Here is a 22,757-nt window from a genome sequence, read left to right as displayed (position 1 = left end):
TTCTTAGTTTGCACCGTTCAAGTGAGCATGCACACCCTGGTCGCCCTGAAAGTTCATTTCTCTTTCTGTGGATAATTCTCAGAAGCACCTGTATGACTAGAGAATTTTGAGATTAAATTTCAGTTTCTTGGACTCTAGCATGAATCAGGTGGCTTTAAAAGCACACAGTCCTAAAAGGTCTCTCACATTATCATTGGAATAGGCTTGTATTCACACGAACAAGACTAAGATCCAAAGCTGCTAGAAAATCTGTCGAGAGCCTAGGAAGCCTATGCATGAGTAGACACCGTCTGAAGTAAACTGGGATATACGAGACACTCTACTCATTTATTATAGTTCACACATCGCACTTATTCAAAGTGTGATAACTTCTCATTTTCTTTTGTTCTTTTGCCCTTCTTACCACTGACTTGCGATCCTTGTTATGAAAACTTCCCAGTAAGTAATTCCAAAATAAGAAAAATAGTTAATGTGTGTACTAAGCAAAAATCAAAACAAGACCATATCCCATTTTAAAGCTTTATAAAAATTGTGAGGCATTTTAAAATGTGAGGGGTGTGTGTTTATGGATGTATCACAAACTATTTTGTGTCTTCAACGATTCTATTTTTCGAACTAAGGCTTAGTTATTGTTGTTTTTAAATTTTTTTTCCCTTTACTTAGAAAATGATAGCTCAGGACATATGCTACCTGAGAATTGGGAAGGAAACCTTAGAACTTAGAGCATCAAGCGAGATATAGATATAAAATGCTATCTCATGCAGGTCGGTCATATTTAAAATTATGTTTCCTTTACCAAAGAATGTACCCACCGATAAGCTATCTCACATAATCAATGGGCGTGACTTCCTGTGAACGCCACTCGTGCTGAATCCTTATAGTTAGTTAATCGCAATAGAGAGAAGGAACTTGAACGACTCTCTTCTGTTTGAGAACTACAGAATCCTGGCTAAGTAGGAGGCTTAGCCAGAGAGCATATTGGTTTCAGCAGACTATGGTAAAGTTAATTAAGGATGATTAATGGAGCATTTTCCTTCCAATGATATCTGTGACAGAACAAAGCTGTCTGAGGCTTGTCAAGCAGAATTTGAGTTGAATGAGTATTTATGTGATCAAATCTGAAGGCTGCCTCTTGACAGAGCGAGGATTCATCAATCAATTGCTCTGGCTCGCAGTGGTGGGAAATTGGTCTATCCGAGTAGGTTCTGCTCCCATCCCCCATTTTTTTTCATTCAATCATCCCTCAGGCTACAATGCATCTTTTGCTTTTACCTCTGACCACCTTAAGGGCTATCAGAGAAAAAAGTAAAGGCAAGTGCAAAAACATCTATTATGATGGTTATTTCTCAGCTGAACTCATACAATTGATTTCTTTTAAGCAGAGGGTTATAAAGTGACACGGGCCTGTGCAAGGAATTAATTGGCATTAACAAAAGTTATTTTATAGCCTGATGAGAAATGATTGTGGGCTTAGTCAAAAACTATCTGTCATATAGCTGTACTCTTTTTGTGCTTCTACCTTTTTTCTTATAAAATCACAGGCTATTTCTTCAGCTTCTATAAAGTCCATTAATTCTACAAATAGACTAAAGAAGAAACACATGCTTTTAGCTATATTCTACAATGTGCTGCGGTCAGGTCTGTATTCTCCAGGTGGTGGTCACCAGTCCTACGAGGACGGGCACTGCTGGCCAGACCTACCTGGACAGCAGGCTCATTTTCACTCAGGGTATGCAGAGTCTCATTTAATTGCAGTGGAACAGTGTCAGTGCAGAGGTATGATCAGGGATTAGCTAAAATAGAGTATTCATTTTGCAGGATTTATGTGTGTGATTTCACATGCATTATCCAATTTGATAATCCAAATGTGATAACTCACAAAAAGTTCATGCAAACAGGGGAGCTATAAGGATTCCTATTAAATAGATGTGGAAATTGAGGTTGGAAGTGATTTCATAACTTGCTAGAATGATATCGCTGTACATGGCTGAGATGGGACATGGGTCCAATTCTGGGCACTCCCACTACACCCTTCTACCTCCTTTGTCGACTGTGTTCTTTCTGGGTCATGGCTAACTGCTACTTGGCCTTTTCAAATGATGGCACAATACTTGCACCCCGAATGTAATGAATGAGTTTTTAATGCTCGATGCAACCTGAGCAGTTCAGTCTGATAGTACACTGGCTGATGGTATATTTAATTCTGAGGTTGAAGGACTGCAACTGGGAGTAGACTATTTCTGGCTCAGCGAGGCACTAGGAGTCTTGGTGATTTCAGACTCTTCATAGTGTCAGCAAGAGAAAGACACAACTACAGCTTCCCTGAAGAGCAGCCCCACTGATTCCTGAGATGTATTTGGGAGGAAAAAATACTATATGCATACATATTCATATTATTGTTGTTATTTATTGAGATGTTTATAAAGAAGCATTTTTGAAGAATTGGCTTCATGTAGCAGAGGAGAGATCTTCTTGGTTATTTATCAGAAAATTTCACTTTCCCAAATCATGCTTACTCACTTTGAAGTGTTGTCATTGATTTTATAATCTACATTCTCACTGTCTTTGGGAAGCATGTGTGAGTAATGATACAATGAAATACACAGTTTTACATAAAAATGTGGCAATCATTTGACAATATAGTATTGGTATTTTTAGGAAAAAGTTTCATTTCTTTTGTTATGTGTGTTCAGAGTGCAAAGTCAGATAAAAAAAAGGAAAATGATTTAATAAAAGGATTGCCAATGGGGTAGATCAATTTCAACTGATATCGATTTCTCTGTATTTATATGTAAACACAAATGCTGATTAGGTTTTTTGTGTCTAAACTGTAACAATGGGCTTAGAGATCTAAAATCTTTCTTTTTTTCTAAAATCTTTTTGAAATGGGTGATTAACATTCCAAAAATCCAAGACAAGCCTTAGCTTTTCTGCCCTGTTATCTTTGGAAATTACATTAAATATTTTATTATTTAACATTACTTTCTTCAGATGTTTTTCTGTGAAAACATTGAAGGATCTTACTTTTGTTTTCCTTTTTCACATATTTTTGTGTAATAACTGAAGGCCTCTTTTGTGTTTGTAAATATTTTTAGATGAATAATTCCTTATTCTATAAAATGCTTTAGGATACAATATTTATTTATTTTTAACTTAGAAGGAAAAAATGCAAGGAGCAGAAAGGGATGACCCAAAGACAGTGACACAAAGAACTGAATTCCTCTGTCCTTGATTTATTCACTTCGCCCATTCGAGAATTGTCATCAATGCCAGAGATTGTCCAGCAAACGGAGAGTGAAAAAAACCTGTTTTTTCCCTTGTTTTGCTTATGATATGTCTAAGAATACTCTTGGATTGTAGCAGCTTTGTGGGTGATCCTATCACAACCTGAGCTTTAGAACTTGCTGTCAACCCAAATCCCCATGTCTGTGGCGTGTGAACTGTTATTAGGTCAGCTTTTTCTCCATCCAGTATTTAGGCAGATAATTTCTTAGACATAAGTGCAGGATAGTCATGTCTATAAAATTAAAAAAGTATTAATTTGGACATTCAACTCTGACCTAGTGAGGCAATCTAACATCTGGGTTCTCCTGTTTCACGGTCTTTCTGCTTTAACCCCAGGCCTCCTCTTGCCCTCCGGCTTATGTCACTTTGCTATCATCCCTCCCTCCACCCTCCAACCAAATCACTGATAAAAAATGTCCAAGAGGAATAGGGCAATTTCCAGGTTGCTATTGAGCCATTAATTGTCCCTGTTTGCATGTCCTTGAGCTCAAATAACCAACTGACGCTAATCAGTAAAACAATAATAAACAAAAGATTACTTTTATATCTGGGATGAAGGCACAATGCCACCTTCTAAATTTGCGTAACAGTGTAGGTAATAATTCAGGATGGGTTTTTAGGTAGGTTTGGCAAATTGGACAGTAATTGTACAATTGATATTCACACTATCTGTGAAAGGATCAGAGCACACTCAAATGGAGTAGACAACTTGGTTATTCAGTGGACATCATTAATTTTGGTGAGCTGGACTAGTTTAACTAAACTCTCTTGATTAATCCGACATGATCCAAAGCGATAATGGCAGGATACTGGTTTGGCAGTTGAAAATTTCAAAATGAAAAATGCATATTTTTTTTTTGCATATTCTGGTCCACAATCTTTTGTAACATCTCAGCTGGGCTAATTAGAGGGTATTAGAACACTGTGTTGGTCATAATTTTTATCGCATGGAAGGCACAATAATATAGATTTTAAAAGCTTGATTAAAAATTATTTGAAGTTAGAGAATGCTAAAAAAAATTTCTGAGAGAAAAATTGCATATATTTTTATATATGTATATGTGTGTGTGTGTGTGTGTACATACACATACATGTCTTACTGCCTTGATTTATTAAATATATTTTACGAGATTATAACCAAAGGTCTGGGCTTTGTTATTCTAATTCAATATTTGTAGGAAAAAATCTTCAAGCAGAAATACATAAACAAGCAAACAAACACTAGAGCATAGGTTCTCAGTGAAAAAACTGAGACTTCATTTCAGGCTTACAGTAAACCTGTGGCTGTGATCTCAGAATTAATGCCCAGAGTTGTTCATTTTTAGGTTCCTGAGCAGTCTGCAGGGATGAACACTAGTTGCTGTCGTTGAAATGGCACTCACAGACTTATTTTATCCACCCTCGTCTTTAACCCTGACACACATGCATTTTTTCCCTAATTTTATTGAGCAATCCAATGTGTTTGCAGTGTACAAAATCCCGCCAAATCAGATTCTGATGCTTTTACTCGTGTCTCCTTCGCTCACCATGTGGCAAGAACATTTCTCTCTCTTTCCTGTCCATTTCTCTCCCTTTCACTGTCTCCCTACCTCCTCCTCACCCCATCAAAACCAAACCAAACAAAACTACCCCGGCATGCGATTCTCTATCTCACCTCCAGCCTTTAACAGTGGACACTGCCCTTGTCCACTTTATGGAACCCATTTCTACTGTCCTTTACATTTCAGCTCAGAGCTGCCTTTATCTGGGAAGTCTTAGAGATGCGCTCCCGGCCCCTTGCGTTCTTGCCCAACCCCTGGGGCAGGCAGGTACTCTTCTGATGTATTCCCATACACCTGACAGTGCTTGCTGACATGTCTGTGTCTACCAGCAGCTTGGAAACGCCAGGAAGTTGAGGCCTGGGGCTGCCTTGTTTATGGTCTTACAGCTTACAGACCATAGGAGCTCAATAAAAAATAAGGAATGAAAGAAGCAAGAAAAAAGAGGATAGAGAGACAATGTTGTTTTATAGAAAATAAGTTTCAAAACTCTCTTAAGTGCATCTTCAGATGCAGCCCAGCCACCTGTCTGCAGTAGAGGTGGGCAACGAGTCAGCCCTCCCGATGGACACAGGCCCTACTATTATTAGCGGCTGAAATAGTCTTCTACAGACTTCTTAGGTATAAAATCAGCCACTTCCATACATGCTGGAAGTTCGAGAGTGGATATGGGCCCTAGAAAGGTGGATTTGTATTGATATACAACATGATTGACCCACAAGGGCCCACTTACCGACTACCGAACTAGTTATTTGTACTGGCTTTGCTGTCTTTCTTCTTTCTTCTTAGCCATCTTCAGTCTGTCGGCTGAGGACCTACACCCTTGTAGGTACCATAAAATCTACTCCAAATTCTCCCGAGATGAATCCTAATCTGTTTTCTAAATTGGCTGAGGTACCATGATAAAGAGAATGGACATCCGTTTAGGAGCCAAAACAGTCTGTTTAAATCTTGTCTCCATCACATCTTAACCTTGAACAAGGTCGTGATGCAAACTTGAACAAGTCACTTTGTTGAACTGAACTTTCTTCATCTGTGCAGTAAGAAAACTGGCTGGCCCGTGTTTAGGTTTTTGAGATGATTAGACTCATGTGAAAAAATGTTGTAAATTCTAAGCACTGTGAGGTCACAAATTGATACGAACTGACAACAGAGTCATGGATAGGAAGTTGTCCATCCAGAGTGATGTTGAGTTTTCTTTAGCCTGAGAAATAGATCTTTACTTAATTCTGGAATTATGAAATAGGTTTTGCAATGGGGGGGTGTCTGTATAAGAGGGATTTGTCATGCCCCCTCTTGTAATGAGTACCTCTAGAAGAAGCCACCTACTTTATTGTTCACTACTCTAAAAATTTATCCAGATTTCTAAAATACCTTGAGTTCTGAATGTTTAGATTTAAATTATATTTATATTCTGGTTGAGTACCATTCTTTCCTTGCCTAGATATGTGAATACTATTTTTGTGTGCGAGTAAGCTTAAAAATTGACTGTCTAAATATTTAACCAGAGTTATTTTAAAAGAATTTCATTATTTATCTTCTTTATGATTTATATTATCACATTCTGTGTCTGTAGTTACGGTTTATCATAAGCAGCCCATCTGCTACAACAGCCAAATTGGAACATTCATATAAGATGAGTTCAGATATCATAAACATGACAAGAGATGGGTTACATTCAGTCTTTCTCCATGTTTAACCAATTTAATTTGTTTCCTATGCAGAAGAGGCTCTAAATTTACTTAATATATGTTAGCACTTAGGAACATAGTTAGAAACAAGGCGAAGGTCTTAACCTATTCGTAAATAAATGAGAAGATTCCTGTCGGAGTGAAAGAGAGAGAGAGAATTTATGTCAAACAATCAGGAATTTAATACATAGTGGTCTTTTAGGATGTCCAGTTTGTGTACATACTCTTAAGGCATGATTACGAATAACTTCACTTCCTATAAACAATGTGACTGGAGAAATTACTCACAGATACAACAAAAAGGGGAAGAAAGGTAAGACGTTTTAACTAAAGCCAATAAGTGAATTACTTTCCCTGAAAAGGTTAAAAATGGCAGATTTATTTTTCGTTGCCATAATATTTGTCTTTGTTGGCCAGCTATCTGAGGTATTCTCCAGAAGATGCAGGGCTCATTGAGATGTCACCACATGACCCCAGGTTCAAAGTTACGGCAGAGTCCTGAAGGATTTTTCTCCTCCGTAGTATGGGACTCAAGACGCCTTAACCGAAGACTTAAGTCTGTTGGCTAAGTGAAAGTATCGATACTGCTGTAGCGAAAACTTTCAGTGATTAGTCTGGATTTCCCTCTGCCCCTGGTAGAGGTCAAGTAGAGGACTTTTTAGTGCAAGCAAAAGAGTCATTCATTTTTCACTCTTTAGGTAAAGGACTTATGTCATGTTATTAGTGAAAACGTGATTAACTGTTAAAGCAACATAGGCCTTAATGATCTATAAAGTCATTTCTCTCAAAGTTATGGATTCATTGCTCTGCAGTACTAAATATATGTTGTTCTAGGATCATGCAAGTCATGAATACTAAAAATAAAAGTAAACATATTTCTTTGATGATGATTTATTACCAAACAATTTGGAGCTAATACATTCACATTATAGGATGCAAATACAAATGTGACATAACTGAGTGGGCCTTTAAGATGAAGTGTCATTACTTTTGGAAATATGGGCAGTGCTTCAACTTCATCACAGCCTTTGTAACATAATGTTTTGAGAACCTGTGACTGATGTTTCAACTTGCAGCAGTTTGGTTCTTAAATTCCATACTTAGCAAGAGAATGGTTTCATTCAGCCTCATTGATGACCTAAAAACCCATATGTGGGGATATTATATGCCATTGTGAATTAGTATGCGAAGCTGGTAAAATGAGATTGGAGGTGTTCCTTTCTGGTAAGATGCTGGGTCCACAATGAGCACAAAGGCAGAGCCATGCCAGCGGCAGACCCAATGAGGAAGGGTACCACAAACCCATGTTAGTAAGGGCAGGCACCCGTTGCTCCTCTCTGGGCTCTTCAGAAGTCCTCCTGGGTGTACTGATGCTAACAGCATGGCTATTTTTCTATCTCTGGATAAAGCTCTCGGTACTTGGGATCACTCAGCAAGCTAAAAAGTGACACAGAAGCCGAACATGTGCATGTCAAGCTGACCTTGCTCTCCTTTGTACCGTTTCCATCTCTCCTCCTTCCAGACCCACGGTTTCTTATCTGTCTCTTTGCTTCTTTCATTCTTTCTTCGGTTTACTGTCTCCACTCCCCTTCCTTTCCTTTCTTCCACTTTTCTTTCCCCTCTTCTTCTCCCACTTCATCGTGTTTCTTGCTTTCCGCATCAGGCTAGGAGAGAAGCTGACGGTAAGTATCATAGGCGTTGTATTCTTGGCACTGTCAAGAACTGGCTTAAAGGAAAGAGGTTTTCTGGTGTCAGGAAAGAACTGCATTCCTTTTGACAGAATATGAAATTCTCTTCCAGTTCTTGTATCGGTATTGCTAATTTTATTACTGCAATCTAAGTGAGTCCACTGTTTTCTTAGCAATTGCTTCTATGGGTACGATATGAATAATAAGACAGTTAAAAAGGTATTTTATGCAAGGCCTTTAAGAAATAACTTAGCGAGTAGAAAAGAGGACAAAGGAAGCAAATGACGGAGCAAAGTACACATTATGTGAGCACTGCAGGCGGCTCTACAAGTTAGACTGCCCCAGTGTGCGTCTAATTTATGTAGCTGATAACCCAAGTTAGCAGAGACCCTGGCACTATTATGGAGGTAATATTTTCTCAAGGATGTACAGTCTTAAACAACTTCTTCCTGTATTAGGTTCATACATGGTTTTCTTTAACATAAAGCAGGTATGTCTGTTCTCTTGTTCCATTTCATTTTCTTGGAAAAATAAATTTATTGCAGGCCCGCTGAATGGAAATTCTGCTTACTGTTTATGACTGAGGTTGCTCTCTCCTCTCCTGTATTACCCAGGGAATTCGTTCAATATAGAGCCTTATTCCACACCCATTTCTTTATTTTTCCCCTCTCCATCCTTCGTTTCAGGGTTCTGTTTCAGAGCCTATATTGCCGCAGAGCAGCTGGTAGCATTTAGCAACCACCTGCGCAAGTAGTTCTGTTTCCAGGGCAAGAAAATTTAGCTTACATAAGGCAAAAGACTGTAAGGTGTTGGCTTTTCCATTTTTATTTGTATTTGTGTACATTTTCTTACTCACTGATGAATGTTCTGCTAAGTGAAACTTAACTCCTTGGTAAAGACGAGAAACAGTATGGTGTAGCAGTCCTTTGTTTCAGTAAGGTCCGGGTACATTGGAACGCTGTCAGGAAGGCGAGAGGTTGATCGGAGCCAGGAAGAGACTCTTAAAACCTGTAACTTCTTTGAAGGGTGAGAAGGCACCCTCTTGAATTGGAAACTTCTATGATTTTCCAGGTAACAGTCCCCACTGAAGACTGTGACAAGCGTCCTGGTGTGCGCTGGCTTCCCATGAAAGGCATTGTACAGTCAGACTTTTAATACCCAACAGGAAATAAATTACCTTCCTAGTGCTTGGGAATAAGCTTAAATCTCTAAGTTTTTATTAAATTGTTCACATAACTACACACTGAATATTGATCAGAACTGCACTAGCAGTGACTAATGTGTCAAGTGGTGACTTTCCTTAAATCAAGGTAGCTCTTCTATAAATGAAACTCCAACCTGAAAAGCCGGCCATCTACAAATAATACCTGACGACTAACCTACGTAAGCGAACTGCAGCTCATAAGTCATTCTTGCTTACCTCTCTCATGTACTCCTCAGTTGGCTTTTTTTCCCCCCTAGGTAGAGCAACTGAATCAGAGGAAGGCGATGTGACTTGGTCAAGGTCATTTAGCTGGTTAAGAGTAAATTCATCCAGACTTCTAGTATAGTCGCCTTTTAAGGAGAAGAGTTCAGCAGTTAATGTTGTTTTATATAGGCCTAAAAGCTACCGAAAGCCACTGCATATAGAGATGCAGTCATTGTTTCTAGGAATCTAGACCATGTAAATATTATCTAGGACTCTAAACCAATGCTAGATTTCTTTTTGAATCCCATTGTGAGATGGAAAGGATCCTAGAAGGAATTAGAAGAATATCGTGGCTTTATAACACACTAAAATATCTGACCACTGGCAGTGGCTGAGACTAGAACCCAAATCAATCCCTTTCCTTCCCTCTCCTTTTCCTCCCTTCCCTTCGCTTGCATTTTCTCTTTCTTTTCCTTTTCATTTCTCTCTCCCTTCTTTCCTCTCTTCTTCCTCAAATACTCGAACCCATATCCTGAGTCAGTTTCTACTCATCTAAGCTAGGTGTTGGAAATAAACCATTAATAAATGAGACTCCCTCCCTGTCTTCAGGAGGTCTAATGAGGGATGCAGTTGACTGAACTGGAAAAGTGCCATCTGTCATGGCAGAGGTATAGGATATTAGCTATGCGTGATGCTTGGGAAGGATATACAACCAAGTCTAGGGGGAGTCAGAGAAGGTCTCCTTATGGGAATATATCTTAACCAACACCGGAAGGATGATTAACTATTCTAATGAAAGGGAGTTGTATAGTAGCAGAAAAGAATGTTCAGGTATCAGCCCAGAGGAAGAAAAAGCATGGCGGAGTTTGTGACGTGATGGAAGTTCGGTATGAGAATGAGAGGGCAGGGAGCATAGTGAGAGAAATACTGGGATGACTTCCCTTTAAAGATAAATTGATTCAACAGGCATTAGAATCTTGTAAGACACCAGTAGGAGCTATGAAGATTACAAGATAATGCTCTTTATATAATGGAATAATCCAGGGTAGTGAATGATAGAATGGTCATTCCCCCCTAAAAGGATACAGATTATGAACTTCTCTTGAGGTTCAGAGGCAAAAGAGGTCATTGTGAGCCATAGTAAGCAAAGAAGGTGTCAAGGAAGATTTTGGAAGATGAGTAGCGTATCTGTAGATCATACCTTCTTGTATTCCTTTTCTCCATGAGCAAATAGTCTTTACCGTCTATCTCTGTTGCCTCAATTTCCATTCCGTCTTCATATCACTACAAGCTCTATTTTTCCCACCACACTTGAAAAAGTAGTCGTGATCCCCAGCTGTCAAATGTAGTGTGTTTATCAGTCTTTGGCCCACTATAATATCCTTAGGACAGTTTTCTCCTTCGGGATCCTATGCCGCCTCTGGCTTCTGGACCACCACTCACTTCTGTGTCCCCCTAGTTCTGTCTCCTTATCTTCCCCTTCACAGACCTCAAATGTTGGTGTTTCCCAAAATTGAGGCCTCAGCCTTCTTTCTTCCTATAATCTTTGGTCTCCACTATCTATTTATCCATTAAGGACTCCCAAATAGTGACCTTAGTCTCCAAACCTACAATTCCACCCTCTTGCTGAACATCTGTATCTGAGTATCTTACTCCACTTCAAATGAAGTGTAATCCCACCTTCCTCCCCTTATTTCCCATCGTAGTTAGTGATTTCACCTTGCTTCTCAAGCTAGAACTTGAAAGCTTACCTTGACTTCTTGCATTCCTTTCTCTTCACTCATGTAGTGATTTGCCAATTTTAATATTCTATACCTCAAAGATATTCCTTGGTTCTGCCTGATTCTCTCAAATGGCACTGTTTTGCCCTTGATTCAGAGCTTCGCCACCTATTGCCAAGACTGCATGTAAGAGTCCCTGCCATCCAGGACCATTTTTTTCCCTAAACATCAATACTGAGATAATCTTTTATTTGCTTAAGGCACTACTTTGTCTCCCTATTGTCCATAACAGTAGTTTTTAACTATGTTCTGCTGAATTGCTGGACCCTTTAAAGACATCTTAAAGAATAGCTCTGGGAGAGTGACTCCTAAATGGCTCAGTCAGTTAAGCAAAGGACTCTTGATTTCTGCTAAGGTAATGATCTCAGGGTCATGAGATCGAGCCCCACGTGGGGCTCCGTGCTCAGCATAGAGTCTGCTTGAGATCCTCTCCCTTTGCCCCCCCCCGTGCTCACTCTCTCTTTCTAAAATAAATGCATAAAATAAATCTTTTTTTTTTTTTTTAAAGAGTAGCATTGGGAGAGGAGAAAGTCTAGGGGGTCTGTTCCCTATCTCTCCACCTCTTCCTTTAGTATTTGTGAATTTGTGCAAGATTTTGCTTGGGAAAACAAAGTGTTCTGTGGCTAAAAATTTTTGAAAATTAGAAAGTTGAACTCTGTAGTCTGATATACATGGCCCTTGGTGATTTGATTCCAAACTTTCCCTTTAGCTCCATCTCTTCCCTCTCTTTGCCCCTCACCCTAATCATCATTCACTCAGGGTTCTCCTGAAAGCACTGTTGTCTGTCACCACTCCATGTCTTTATGCTGATTTTCCCACTTGGAAGTCCGCCATGTTTGCTCTCCATTTTCTTCACCTTCTCTACCAGGCAAATTCCTGATGATTCAACTCATATCTTGCTCTCACAGCTGTCCCTGAGAGAGTAGTCTGCATGATCATAATCTCTTTATAATCCTTAACATATCCGTCACCTCCACCTCCAGATAGTTTTCCCCATGGACTCCTGGAGGGCAGAAAATGAGTCTTACTTATGTATTGGTAGCCCAGCATCCATGATGGAGGACGTGCTGCTCAGTTAATGTGAGCTCTGGCTGTTTGCTCCTCCTTCTGCTGCTGTTGCTACAATGGCAAAGCCAAAGGATATTTTTGAGCAAAAGGGTGATTGAACTCAAAGTCAAATGCAGAATAGAGAGAAGGGAAGGAAGTCTAGTATCAGGGAGAGAGGGGTCTAATAGAGATTCTCAGAACAGCATGGTATGAGTTAGATTAAAATCTACAACAGATTCATTGCTGAATTGATGGGGTGAGAGACTATATCTCATAGGAGAATGGCGGAAGATTAAAACTATGTTCATTTTCTTTAGAAACCCTAACTGTGACAATGAGAGTTTTCGTCCATTCGTTTGTGTTATGTATTTCCTCTGTAGAGAGCAGATAAGCTACTTGGGTCTACCAGTCCTCTCCATCTCCATCACATAGGTGGAGTGGCAGCAGCAACAAGGACATGTCCTTGCACTTGCCAAACACTGTGCTCTCCGCATTACATGCATAACCTCACAAGAGGTAGTGAGATGAGAACTATTATTACCTTCACTTTAGAGATGAGGATGGTGAGACTCAGAGAGGTGAACTAGCTTGCACAAAGTCTTGTAGCTGGGAAGTTGTGGACCGTGGGTAGGAACTCAAGTTTGTCTGAATCCAGAGCCTGACCTCTGTTCCACTCACTGCTCAATCTCAGCAAGTTCTGTTTGGCCAAGGACTTTAGGATTTAATATCCAAGTACTCACAGGTACTCAGGTAACATCTCCTTCATTAGCAAACCAGGGAGCTCAGAGTTCCAGAGAAACAAATTCCCTAGATGACTAAAGCTCACCTCTTTGAGCCCAGTAGCTTCTATAATGTTGCCACAAAGGATGGAAAACTTTTCTGAAATCATGATTCTAGGAAACCAGATAGCCAATCTTTTTAGATTCTTGTCCTACATCAAAGTAAATTGGCACTGAGTGACTCTGTCTTCAGAAAAGTGTATAAGCTCTGGCACGTGGGCTTAACTCTGGGCCGTCCAAATTAAAGGCAATTTTCGTACATGTGTGAGTTCTCACGTAGGTCTCATGTAACTGAAGTTGTTCGATAGTTTCCAGCATATGTTGACTCACAACTTGCTTCACGGCCTTAAACCAGTTGAATGGCAAATAGTTTTCAAACTGTGGTGGACCACATGCATCAAAAATTGGGATACTGCAGATTTCTGAACTTAGCCTCAGGTCTCCAGGTTTCGGAGCTTTGGGGCGAAGCCCGAGAACCTGCTTATTCCTCAGAAGTGAAGCACAGTGAAGAGAAGTGTGGTGATGGTCCTTGGGAGAAAGGGAAACTGAAAGTGCTGAGCGTGGTTGTTAAAGCATGCAGACATTTAATAATAGCTGTTGGCTGGCAGCTCTATTTTGTATTGCACCCCACCAACTGCCTTTCAGCGAGGGACCTTCTGTGGTAATTAATCGCAAGCATATAGCTCTGTAAATGTTTTGACTCAGTTCAAGCAGCTCTTGCACCTGTCCGAGTGATCCCTCTTCCTGTGGTTCTTCATTTTGTTATTTAGCTTTGATTTGCACTTCTTATCTCCAAATATATATAAGTAGGTTTCTAAGGGCCTCCTCTGAACAGGAGCTCTACATGTGTCTCGGTTACTGCTCAGAAGCCCCTGCAAAGGAGGCATTATGAGTCCCATTGCATATGAGCAAGCCGAGACTTCAGGAGCTTAACTGATATGGCCAGGGTCATGGAAGCAGGGAGCTGGAACTGAAGTTTGAACCCAGGTCACCTGACTTCGTAATTGTGCCTTTCTTCAGTATGCCAGATCACTTCATACCATTTGGCTTCTTTCTTGATAGGTGCAGATACAGCTACAGGTTAAGGATCCTATCCAGGATGTGTGCGTAACACTGTCCCCAGAACCGTCTCTGTGGCATATATGTCTGTGGGACATTTGGAATCCTCATCCTAAGTTATAGCCCAGGGAAGAATAGGTAAATTGTATCACTTCAACTTTGAGGCATAATTGAAGTCTGGAATTATTTTTAGTATAAGTTTTGTTTGTCGGTTTATTTTTACCAATTTCATTAACCCAATTACAAGTCAGTGTGTGGAGTCTCTTTTCCCCAGGCACCACTGCCGAATTTCTAGTCAACAATGACCAGTAGGACTCTCTGCAAAGATAGAAATGTTCTAAGCCTGCATCGTCCAATACAGTTGGCACTGGCCACATGTGGCTATTGAACTGTATGGCCAGCATGACTGAGGAACTGAATTTTTCATTTTAATTAATTTATGTTTAAATTTACATAGCTGCATGTGGCTAGTGGCCACCAGATTGGACAACAGAGGCCCAGAAGGGTCTTCAGGAAGACAGCATAGTTGGGTGGGGAAGGATTCAAATTTGGAGCCAAACTGACTGGCTTACTAGCCTGTATGATTTTGTGCAAGTTACTTGACACATCTTTTTCTCATTACTTTAAATATAAAATGGCAGTAGTAATAGTATGTGCCTCACAGTTCAGTTGGGAGGATTACATAATCAGTTTAATGTAAAGATTCTAGCACATACTAAGGGCTCATCAATGTTAGTAGCTATTATTTTGACTGTTACTATTTTTAGCTCAACTTCCTAAAGAATTTGAAGTTTTGGTCCTTTTTGTGACTTGAAATCTGCTTAAAAGTGTTGATAACATGGTAGCTGCTTAATAAATATGTATTGAATTAAGTTTTTGAAATCCCTGATTTAGGACTTTTGATACATAGACTGAGGTGCATATGTAGAAAGAACGCTGGGGGGAGTCTCAGAAAAGGCCTCCCCTTCTTCAGATATACAATAGGAAAGTAAAAGTCTGTTTGTCAAGACAAATGAGAAGGAAAAAAAGTGAAGAGGCTCCATTAGAAAAAAACTAAAAAAAATTCTCTCATCTCTTGTCCCATGTGACTCAAATACCCGTGATCTTAAAAAGTCCAAGTATGAAATGTGTGAGGGGTTGATCAAGGGAAGGGCATTTTAATGGGACACATGATAAGTAGTCAGAAATGAGTTCTGATCAGGCATATTATAAATTGATCTTGATGATTTTTATTAGCCAGTACGTATCGAAATAACCACACACACCCAAAGATGCTTGCACACCACGTTTCGTATGTACTTGCATGTCTGTTTGTGTGTATGTGTACATAGATCAAGACTGACATTAAAATTAGATAGTCAAAACTTTTCATTTAGTGCCAACAAAGTCTAGCCACAATAAACTGAAATGTGAACTGCTTTGGCATGCCTTAGCTTTATAAAGCTCCGTAAATGGCTATACAAATATTTTTCTAAAAGGAAATCATATTAGACCTGAGGTTTAAAGTACTGTAGATAGGAAAGAGAGGTAAATAATTGCCTTTTTACTTTGTGACCATATTATAAATGCCAGACAATGGAAAAACTAGTAAAATTAAAAAGGAATTCCTAAAGTAAAACAACATACTGGCTCACAAATTGTCTTTCTTCATCGGCATTGCAGATTTATGTTGACTACATTGCCAACAACTTAGTTGCGCAGGGAACAACTCCGGCTGTTTAGCTTGGGCTGGGCTGCAGGTCTAGGACAGAGATGGCGTGGGGGGGCCCGGACTCAAGAGCTACCATGCTATCAGTGAAGGCTTATGGCTGCTTGGTTGACAGCTTCAAAAGAGAGACCAACTGCGCAACTAACTGCGCGACTAAAGGAAATATAATATGATCTTTTAATGAGTTGAATGTGGAGAAGTTTTTGAGGAAAAGGAACCGAGGTCCTTCTGAAGGGATTTGGTGGTCACAGTCTATACCTTCGTCAGCTGGTAAAAGGTGCCAAGCATAGGTATTTGGCAGTTTACTCTGAAGTAATTCCCTTCTTTTAAAATCTTTAAGTGGCAGGCTACCAAGATGGCCCTATTGTTACCTCCTTGTTTAATTGTTGACTTGGTGTTGATTTTATTATTCAGGTAAGCCCCACCTATTGTTTCAGAGGTCAAGGAGCTTTTTCACTGCATTTAGTCTCAACTGTAGCCCCTGGTCAACCACACTCTTTCTTCTTAGGCAAACATTCTGCAGCAGCTGGGTTGGAAACTATCATTCCACACATCACAGCAGATCTCAGACAAGTTGAGTTTAATTATTCCCTGTTGACTAGCTCTGCCATTACTAAAATCTCTTTTAACACGCTGACATTGAGAGTGGAAGTGTAGGGTTTCTGAGCTCTCAGCACAATAGCTTTTGCATTAATATCTCACAGTTTATTTCATGGAGCAAAGGCCTGCTTGTGGTGTCTAAAATTTGTTTAAACATAAATTGCAAAGAAAGGCATGGTGACAAAATAGAGCCGTATATAGGGGAAAGAAAGCCTGTGAATAGGCTTAGGTATTTTTTTAAAAGTACATTTCTCTTATAAAAAAACCTTTTTTTTTTTTTTTTTTTTGCCTTTCAAGTGCATGTCAAAGAGATTTTAATCACCCTTTTGTTTTTGTTAATTTTTATGTTTTATTACTCTGCTGAATAAATAGTATGGGTATAATGTATCCCAAACTAAACTTTTCATGATGTTTAACAAACTGTAATTTCATGATTAATAGTGCCTCATCTGAATGTCCCACAAAACTGTTTGGTGGGAGGTGTTCAGTGTTACTACAGGTTAGCAATCTCACAAAAGGGACAGTTCAGTGATTGTTTCCAAGGAGATTTAAAGTCTTGCGAGTTATGAGAAAAACAATAAAGCTTTGGCATTGGATATCTAGTATAACATGTCCTAGGATTTATCACTACCTAGAAATTAAGTAATACAGAGGGAAACTGAATATGGTTTAAAGATTCATTTTGAAGTATTAAACATGGGAGAATCCAGCATGTGGGCACTATTGCTTTAAAGTTACATGTGCTTAGTGGACATCATCTTAGCTGGCAAACACCCATTGGTTCCACTAAATACATAGCCGAGAACCTTCTGTTTCTTTCCCGTCCGCACACTGTTTTCCTCACCTAAGCTCCAGGCTTCCAAATTATGCCTGTGGAAGACCCTGAAACATAGTTTGGAATGATCCCGAGGGACCAAGGTCCTTCTTGATGGGGATACCTTGACTTTGCTCTATTTGGGGCTTAAAGCACATCACCAATTTTACAAGTAATATAAAAAACCCAAATCTGATTATGTCTCTCCTGTGTCAAAAACCCTCCAATGATTTCCCATTATATTCATCATAAAGTCCAAAATTTATATCATCACTTATGAGGCCCTCCATCGTCTGCTCCTGCAAAATCCTCAGCCTACCACTCCTTTCCATTCTTCAGCCATCTCTCAGTTTCTTAGACTTGCTCCAGCCTCTCACACATTGTAAACATTCACTCATTTATTTATGCATTTATTATTTATTGAATACTGACTGTGCCAGGCACCGTGTTGATTGCTAGGAGATTTGTTAGAGGGTAAAATAAACATGGTGTGTACCCCCCTGAATTTTATCAACTAGTCATGAAGCCAGAAATGGAACAAATAACTATAAAAGCTGTTCTCTAAGACAACTTTTCTGTTGCACATGGCTATCTCATTCTTACATTTCATGTCTCATATTAAATATCCTGTCCTGAAGGAAACTTCCCTGATTCTTCCTCTAGGTTATAGCCTCTTAATACATGCTAAAGAAATAAAACAGAACCAAATTAGTAAAATTAGACCTAAAGACTTTATAAAGGCCCAAGTTGGCTCTGTGGCTTCTGGATTCTTCATGAGTCTTGACCAGTCATCTTTACTCACTTGATGGTGTTTAACTCCTATGGTTTAAGGCCATGCTTACCTATTTGGGGGAGGGGCTGACAAACGAGATAGAGAAGAATCTCTGAAAGAGTTAGAAGTGATCATTTCTTGAATATATATCCATCACAAATATTTTACTCCTATTTAAATACTTGATCTTTATATACAAACATTGTGAAATGAGTAGAGAAAAACAGGAGAACATAGAACTGTTACAGTCCAGAACTCTAGAGACTGACCACTCAAATCTGCCACTGGCACCCCCCTCCCCGTTTCCTCAACTCTAAAGTGAAAATAATATCTGTTTCTTGGGATCGTTGGGAGAATTACGTGAGATAGTATACACAAAGCCGTCAGAAGATGTCTGGCACTTTGTAAGTGCTGGCTTTTATTGTTATTCCCATGTATAGATGATGGAAAAGGCTTGCAAGGTTTAGGTAACTCTTGAAGATCATGGAGGTAGCAATACAGAAAGCAACAGAGTTGGGATTGAGACAGAAGGCTGTCCAATTTCAGACTCTAGTATCTGCATTCTACACCAGAGCAGGTAAATATCCACCTAGTGAGTGAAGGTGATAGAAGAGCCAATCAATAGTTACCAGAAGAGAAAGAGTCTGCTTTTAAAAGCCTGAGTTTTAAAAATGTGTCTTCCAGCCTGGTTTCTGTGAATAAAGTTGTGTTTGATTCCTTAAGTAACGAACAGCGGTGGTCATTTGAGTAATGTGCCAGATGGTTGCATAAATCCCTGGAAGCAGCAGATTCTTCTGTTTAATTTTAAAATACAATGTGTCAGGTTGAGAAGGGAAGATAAGAAAGGAATGACCCTGTCTTGTGCTGATAAATTGCTTTCTCCAAACGTACCTTTAGTTGGATACCATTCTATAGAATCTCTTTTCTTAGAAGGTACAAGGAGCCATGGTTTAGGGAAAAATATCCTTGTATTAACCTGATATGGCAAAGTATATTTTTTGAGAGGTGTCCATAATTGAAGCATTGTTGACGTAACTGATACTTCAGGTGTAAAATTATCGAGTTTAGATTTTTCTTTATACAAAGATATCTTTACTCAAGGTTTCTTCTTGCATTGTGTTTTTTACAATATTATTTTTATTTTGTAGCAGTCCAGAGTATTAAGAAGGAAACCTTTATAATTTTGATGCCATGCTTCCATTCCTGTCCCTTACACTAGTAATGTATAATAATGTTGGAAGGAAACACTTACTGGAAGGACCAATAGCAATTTGTTAAAAATTTACTTCCACTTTAATGAAACATCTAATAAGTTGTGTAAGACATTTTTTTCCACTCTTGGAAATCTTCGAGTTTAGTTGGTAAATATATACCAATAGATATTTTTTAGAAAATGTACACAGACTTTTGCCTGCGGGGCTGTGGAAGCATAGCAAAATGCCCACCCCTGGGAGTTCGGGGATTTGCTGCACATTCCTATAGATGAAGTCTTTAAAATGATAAGTATGAGTTAGCCAGGTAACTAGTGGGTAGGAAGTGTGTGCTGAGAAAGAGGGACCTGCCAAAGCAAAGGCTCAGAACCTGAGCCATGAGGGTGAATGTGTGGACTTACAATCTGGTTTATACTTATAGACTACAAAGAATGATGGAGGGAGTAAGAAGACATCGGTTTGACGAGGTTGGTGGAGGCCACCTGGAGCAATCTGCATGTCATATTAAGTTCCTTGGCCTCTAGGCTGTCAGTAATGGACGGTTACTGAAAGGCTTTATGCAGCAAATTAACATGGTTTGATTGGTATACAACCTAATTCATTGGCTGCATTAGTCAGAATGGATCTAATGTGAACAAGTCTGGATGCAAGGAGTCGAGTGCGATAGTTAAAATGATAAGCAGTAGTGAGAAGAAACTAATACGGGAAGTATTTAGGAAACACGATTCATAAGGCTTAGGGATTGGTTGGGTTTGAGACGTGAGGGAGGTATATAGTGTAAGATAGTGCAATCCAGAGATTGAGAATGAACACAAAGTGTTTTCAGAGTTGGCCACACCGAATTTAAGATGCCTCTGGGACAACCGGGTAGCCTAGTCTGGAGTTCAGAGGGGATAGACATTATTGTTAGGGAATTATCAGCATAGGGAGGGAGGGACAATTAAAGCTTTGAGAATGATTAGAAGAAAACCTCATGGGCATGTTAAAAGGAAAACAGGCCGAAGACAAAACCCTGGGGGAAACCCAGCATTTACTCAGCAAGGGGAGAAAATGACCCCAGTTGGAGGATCCAGGAAAAGAATCCAGAGGAGCAGAAGGTGAGCCAGGAAAGAGTGCGTCGTGAATGCCAAAGAATAGACCATTTCAAGGAGGAAGTGGTTATTAGTGTCAAATGTTGTAATTTTCACCTATATTTTATGTTTATTCCTATGCTTATTTTTTACTGTGTTTGCTAATGATTGAAATAAGTATGCTATAAATAGGGCCAAAATGAAAAAAAAAAATATGTCCTCTTCTTTCAGTAATCTATGGGGCGACAACACTGACATGTAAATAAAATAATTATAACAACAATCCTTTAATTGACAGTTACATAGTACTTAGAATTTATTAGGTGCCCTGATATCCATTATCACTTTACTTTCACATGAATCCAATAAGATAAGCACTGAAACCGGAGGTTTCTCCCCCTCTTCCCACTGAGGAAGCCATGCCCCGCGAGGCTGAGTGACTTGTCAAGGCTAGCTGCTGGTGAGCTGTAGAGCTTGGACAATACAACAGTCTGGCCTCCGCCTCCGCAGACATCAGGCCTTCATAATGCCAAGTTAGGAATCCAAACAAGACGAAGCAGAGCATAGTCCTTTAGCCTATGGACACGCAATCTTCATATCCATTCTTCAGGGTTATTACTTTGCTCCTAATCATTAGCAATCAAAATCTTCAAATTCATAAAATTGCAATCATTCAGATGTCAATTACAATTCTTATATAATCTCTTTTCTGTTCCATTTTCCATCCACAGAAAGAAATTTTCAATTCCAATTTCTTTCTTCTGAGATAAAGTTTATTTGGGGGATAATTGCTAGAAGCTTAGGCCTTAAATTATATGTACAACGGTTATTACAGAAGCAAATAAAGTAAAAACGTACAATCCAATGGAAAGAAAGAGGGAAAAGAAATTGACAGTTGTCCAGATTTTGTAGGATATTGGAAAACATTATCTTGAATATAACAGATAATAATCTGTAGAGAACAACTCAAAAAATTAAATCCGTATCTTGGGAGGTGGCATGATTATATTACTTGATAGGTGTCTGCCATCCCAGCTCTTAAACATGAATAGCATGTCTGTGTCAGGTCAAACCAAAGGCAGAAAGGCAGACTTTAAAAACATACATATACATATATATATATTTTTTCTCATATATTCCTCCTAGTAAAAATTTGTAACATCTAGAACAAAAGGAGAGTTCTTGTTTCTCATTCCTCCGTCTTGAGTGTTGCCTGTTAGATTTCATGTAGGATTTCACATGAGTTTCCTCTGTCTTTTACTCCACTTTGGATGGAGCCCACTGAATGTTGGTTTAGTTTCCTATTGCTCATTCTGAAGTGACCTGGTGTTCCTTTTGTATTAATGTTTACTCTCTTGGGAACTTTCTATTTTGCTGGAGTCAGTTCTCTGGCTTCCCTTTAGAAAAGGAAGGCCAGTAGTTCCCTGCCCCACTGCTTCATCTACATCTTAATAGTTTTCTCTAGTACTTTGTCCAGGCAAGTTTCCCTCTTTCTCTTAACGGACTTTTCCATTTGACAATAGCTGAGGAGTAACTTCTTATCCCTCTTATTATACATTTTCATCATTTCCTTCCTCTGCCTCAGAGTAACATGGAGTAAGTGCTTGACAAATAGACTATCAAATTATTTATTCCAGTAATCATTAATTTTATTTAAAATGATTTTCACTTTCTTCTGGAGCAATTTCTAAATACCTTTTAATATCATTTTTACACTTCTCCTTTTAATGGACTACAATGGCCATGATATGAAATGTTAAGGAGCTTAATAACTGTTATAAAACAGTATTTCAGATTTCGTTTTATCAAACATATACTGGGTACCTATTATGTACAAATCACTGGACTAGGCATTAGAAGAGATATAAAAATGACAAGGACCCTGTCTCCAAAAAGAACAAAGCCTAGTAGGGAATTCAGGATGAAGGAAAACTGAACAATCTACCTTAATTACTATTGGTTATTAATAGATTTCTTCATGAGAACTAAAGCAATTTAATTAATTCTTATAACCTCAGCAAATGTTTCTAATAGAAAAATACAGTAGCATTTTACTTCGACATTTTCTTTCTCCAAACCTCTATTGCTTTGTCTTTGCTAAAAAAATGAAAAAATAATAATAACAATAAAGTATTTTCTGGTAGGAAATTGGCATGTTTAAAATTAAATTATGCATATATACTCAGAGAAGAAAACAGTCTTGAAATAGTGTAAGGCATTTGTAAGCAACACAGTGATATCAAAACAAAAACAAATTCCAGCAGTACATTTTGAAATTTTCTTATTAATTTAACAATATAGAAAGT

The 22,757-nt window shown here is 38.9% G+C and overlaps 1 protein-coding gene across 7 annotated transcripts in view; it reads left to right on the top strand.

Moving 5' to 3' along the window:
- Positions 1 to 22,757, top strand: part of MECOM (MDS1 and EVI1 complex locus) — a 545,991-nt gene that overhangs the window by 438,219 nt on the left and 85,015 nt on the right. The window lies entirely within an intron of this gene.

Source organism: Ursus americanus, chromosome 4, assembly GCF_024610735.1.
Source record: "Ursus americanus isolate L20-20 chromosome 4, mUrsAme1.1.p, whole genome shotgun sequence".
NCBI classification, from domain to species: domain Eukaryota; kingdom Metazoa; phylum Chordata; class Mammalia; order Carnivora; family Ursidae; genus Ursus; species Ursus americanus.
Note: the sequence above shows the minus strand (reverse complement) of the source record. Positions and strands in the feature narration are given on the sequence as shown.